Source organism: Octodon degus, unplaced genomic scaffold (assembly GCF_000260255.1).
Source record: "Octodon degus isolate 3935 unplaced genomic scaffold, OctDeg1.0 scaffold00015, whole genome shotgun sequence".
NCBI classification, from domain to species: domain Eukaryota; kingdom Metazoa; phylum Chordata; class Mammalia; order Rodentia; family Octodontidae; genus Octodon; species Octodon degus.
Genome location: NW_004524591.1, coordinates 22,206,558 through 22,211,395, shown reverse-complemented (window position 1 = coordinate 22,211,395; position 4,838 = coordinate 22,206,558). Strand labels below are relative to the sequence as shown.

Sequence of the window (4,838 nt, the reverse complement as noted above, 5' to 3'; positions counted from 1 at the left end):
ACTATGATATGATGTTTTCAGATCCTCTGGGAAAATTCCCAGTAGAGGAATAGCTGGTTTAAAGGGGATTTCCAGTCCAACTTTTCTAAGGAGTACTAATAGTATTTGGACACGATATCCTGTCTGCATCTTTTACTATGGATAACCACTAAGAAGATAACAATATGCAATGTATTGATTATTGAAACTATCCTAATAATCAGTTTTGAAACTGTCTCATTGCTATTTGTTTCTCAATAAAATAAACAAAATAAAAATAAATCTGGTTCTGAACATTAAAAAAAAAAAAAAAAAAGAAAATCAGAGTAGAAAGATGGGACAACCCCGCCCCACCCGCAACTCAACCAGTACCCGCTTTGTCTCACTTGTTTTCCCTTAGAGATTGTACTTAAACTTTCAGGACCCCACATTTCCCAACTGCAAGAGAAGTCGTAACCTTTATGCTAATGTGGCTGTCTCTGGAAGCCGTGTACAGAGCAGCCTGCGACCTGCAGTCACTGCGCGGCTCACACAGGGCTGAGAAGGGCTGTGTGTGTGTGGCACAGCGGGAGTAAGTCGTAATGCATGAAGTTGAAAGTGTAATTTCTCTCGTGACAAGTCTTCTAAATGGAGCCTTCCAGCTCACTTTGAAAGGCTTCAAACTTGGGTCCTGATTTCCTGGGAATAATTTTTTATAGAACTGTAATAACGTATGATAATGAAAAAGCACTAAGTGCTCACGTTTTAGAAATTGGGTAATGAAACACTCACTTCACACCGACCCTGCTTGTCATTGCCCTCCTACCTGGAATCATTATTTCCAAAATAAGTATTTTATCCCCCAGCTCAATGAGGAGAATGAATGTGCTTTGAATCCATTTTTTTTTTTTTTTCTTTTTCGTCTCCTGAGCGATAGTCCTAAGAATTAATGAGTTGGAATTGTGATGTATCCATGCTGGGTGCTGGTTGCTGGGTGTGACCCACGGGAGTTCCTGATGCTTGGCGCAGGTGCAGAGACTCGAGAAATCGCTGGGGTCTTTGAGCCAGGGAGCCTGGAGCAAAGGGAGGCTTTTTTGTTTATTGCATCTGCAACTTTTAAATTGTATGATTTGAGTTGGAAGGATGTGTCCTTTGACAGCTTATTAGCTGGAAAAATGTCTATTAGAAAAAAGTAATTAGTAGCGATTAGTAATTAGTAGTAATTAGTAGACGGCGTTGATTCAGGACAAAGTATAATATAGAAAAACAAAAAACCAAAAACCAAACCTCCGACCTCATGAAGTTCCCTGGAAAAACACCAGGTGGGGCATTGGTTACTAAATGTTTTTGTAGCAGATCTAGAAAGGGAAAGAACTTGGTGGCTTTTAAGAAGGAAAAATAGTGCTTCGTACAGCGTTGCTCCATCCGCAGTCACTTAGCTTGGAGTGAATGAAGAGCTCAGTTTGGATGAATGGGGAGGATTTGGACGTAAACTTTCCATAGCGGGTAGAATATAAAATACTGCAGGGCTGCCTGAGGTTTGTGTCCTGCAAGACAGCCGCCAAGCCCTGCCAGCGAGCACTGCCCAGCATAGAATTGGGCATGATGGGCATGGCAGGCGCGGGGCTCTGCTGGTGACTGCAGGAGGGGCGGAGGGGTGGGACTGACTGCCGGTGGCCAGCGTGGAGGGAGCTTTGTGAGTCTCTTACCCTGTCGGAGGCTGCTTTACACTCTTGCCTCGTCATTGCTGGCTCTAGCTTCTGCGCTAACTTTTGCTATTCTTCTTTCTGGCTCACGGGTTAAGCCCAGGTGCTTCTGCGTGCTGAGCAGGCATCCTGCCGCTGAGTTATATCCCAAGACCTTTTACAGTTTTATTTGGAGACAGAGTCTTACTACATTCACCTCAAATTTGCATTTCTCCTGCCTCAGCCTGCACAGTAGCTGGTATTACAGGTGTGTATCACCATGCCAAGCTTACCTCCAGCTTTTGGCCATCCTGACTCCAGTGAGAACATCTTCTTCACAACTTCAGGCACAGAGAGAACACCAAAGTGTTTCTAGGAGGAGAGGGAGAAAGAGGAGGAGGGGGTGAGACTCAAAGGTATAGATTATTCTCCTCTTAAAATCTACAGAAGAATAAAAGTGTTCAGGAGAGAGGCGTTAAGAGTGACTTAGACTCAGAGGTACTATAGGAGACCAGGGGACATTGGCTTCACCAGATGGTTTGAGAATGAGACCCCTCACCAGGCTAGCTGTCCTGGGTCTGGAGCCTCCAAGTGTGAGGGGCTCCCTGCTCTGCACCAGGTGGATGAGCTTCTGTCCTGGCCCAAAGGACAAAGGTTTGGCATTTCTGTGGCTTGGGGACTTGGGCTTTATAGCTTGGCCATGGAGGGGTCAGCACAGAACAAATCTCCTGAGTCAGATCAGGCATCTCTGAGTGGGGGGCGCTCACTCGGAGCGTTATCGGTGTTGGAAGTTGCCCAGGTGATGAGGTACAGGACACACATCCCAAGCAGAGGAGTGCATGGGCATAAAGAGCCTCATGCTTGGGGGATCCTGGCAGAGGGGCAGCCTGGGACCAACTGAGGCGAGTCTTTGTGCCAGCCTAAGAAGGCCCCCGACCCTGGGGAGGCTTGGAAGTATTTTCACACATGACTGGCAGTCAGCCCTCTTCTGGAGCCAGGGTGGTCTCTGGGGGCCTTTACTTTGCTCTGAAGAGCTGCCCTTCCGCAAGCAAGTCCAGGCGAGGATCTTCTGGAGCCCTGGGCTCTGACCTCAGGACTTCTGAAGTGGAGGCAGCTGACTGCGAGTTGTGGGTCTCATATGGGTCTGGGGAGGAGGATATTTTCAAGGGCCAAGCTGCAGAGCCCTCCACCCTGGAAATGCCTGCTTTACATGTCTGGCAGTCTTCCTCTGGGACTGCTGGTTCCTGGGGGCCAAGGTGCCCTGCGGCTGAGCTGTGTGCTGCAGAGCATGCAGGAAAGATGCTGCTGATGAAGGCAGAGCTAACCAGACTCTGCCTGCAGCTGTTCCCACGACTTTCCCCCAACCTGATGCCGTAAGTAGCCAAGTGCTGCCCCACTGCCACGCACCCTCCAGATCCCTGTGGAGGTTGTGCTCAGGAGTGAGAACTGCTCCTGAGATAGAGACTTAGGTGTCAGGCCTAGCTGTACATTCTGCGTCCAAGAAGCCTGGATTCCTTTTGAGTTTGAGTAGGTAATGTCACTCCCCTTAGCCGCTCTTCCCTCACCTGGAATCTGGGATAGTACTGGAGCTTGCTTTCAGAGTTGTGTGAATGATTACACACAACGAGCAACGATAAAATACTTAAAAGCCTTTCAGAATAGGTGTGGGTTGCAGAGGGAACCGAGTACAGGAGCTCCCTGAGAGGACAGAGATCACCCCTTTAGTGCTGCGTGAGGCTGGGCAGCTGAGGTGGACAATGGGCTGGGTGCCGGGATTTAATTAGATAATGCATAGAGCCTATGTGCCCTACATGCTGAGTAACTGAGTGGTTGCTAGGCAACATATCCCCCCCCCCTTCTATCTGCCCTCTTCTGTACTGCTTACTTCCTCCTTTGCTATTCTCTTTCCCCTTTCTCCTTCTGTCTTAAGGCCAGGTGTATTGCTCTGACACAGCCACAGCGTGGCAGAACAAGCTCAGATTGTGCATGGTTTTCTGTATTTCAGGAGCCCTAAAGAGGCTGCATTCAACTTTGGAGAGAGCTGACTGAAAGGGGCCCGAGCACTGAAAAAGGCTGTGCAGCGGGAGACCATGGCCCCAAAGTGTGTGCAGCTGGACAGCTCCATTCTGGAGTTTTGTTTGCTTCCTTAAATGAGAGGAGAACAATTTCTCTCTTGAGATGAACAATTAATAAAAAGAAGATAGTGCTATGAAAGGCAGCAGAAAAAAGAGATGAATTAGTAAAGACTTCAGATTTGGCCTCTACTTGAGGAGGTAAATACATGGTGGTTAGAATTTGGTTCCCGGTGGGAGGGGGTATAGGTAGGGTGAATGGGTGGTAGAGCCGGGGAAGCACTGAGCATTTTTGTACAGAGAAGGGCAGAAGCTGGCAGGAAGGTGCAGGGGGACAAGCACTGTATCCCTACAGTTATGTGGGGCCTGCAGGAAGAACACAGTCGTGCTGCAGAGGGTGCTTGGGGTCATGGAGGTTTTCTACACTGATTTGATGGGGGAGGTGCTATAGTAAATGTAGCCAGCTTGAGCTGGGGTGAGTGGATTGTAGAGCCCGGAATGAGCACAAGAAAAAGATGACAGGAGCAGGAGGAAGGCCTGACAGGTGCCGTGGGTGGTGGCCTGTACTAGTGGCTGACTTGCAGTGCTGCCTCAGGCAATGTTAGGGGAGTGGCAGCGCTGTAGAGGTGAGCTCATGGTGTTGTGGTGGGCCAGGGTGGATCAGCTTATAGAAGCGGAGAACAGAGTGAAGACTGCTGGGAGCGGGGCAGAGGAGGAAGTGGGAGATTGTTCAGTGCGAGTAAAGTTTCATGTACACAAAATGAGTGAGTTCTGAGAGCTGTACAACACTGTTGCGCCTGTAGCTCCCAGTACAGTATTGTGCAACGTAAAATACATTAAGAGGATGAATCTCGTGTTAAAGCATTTCAACACACAAGCCAAACAAATGAAAAACATGAGGGCATTTTTGAAGGTGACTGTGGTTATACTATCACAGGTATATGTATACAACCAAAATAATCAAAATGTGCATTGAATATATGCAAACTAGCCCAGTATGGTAGTGGCTATCTGTAATTACAGCGCTCTGGAAGGCCATGGCAGGAGGATTTCAAGTTTAAACCCAATACAGCAACCATTGTTGAATTCCTATTACTTTGTTTAATGAAAATTTTGTATTATT

General features: G+C 47.9%; 1 long non-coding RNA gene across 1 annotated transcript in view; it reads right to left on the bottom strand.

Moving 5' to 3' along the window:
- Positions 1 to 938: 938 nt before the first annotated feature.
- The window catches only part of LOC111815337, a 20,085-nt gene continuing 16,185 nt past the window's right edge, over positions 939 to 4,838 (bottom strand). Inside the window, exons 2-3 of the long non-coding RNA XR_002820042.1 lie at positions 1,937 to 2,015; positions 939 to 1,031 (exon numbers count right to left, since the gene is read on the bottom strand). This is a non-coding gene — a long non-coding RNA (uncharacterized LOC111815337). The remainder of the gene's footprint in view (positions 1,032 to 1,936; positions 2,016 to 4,838) is intronic.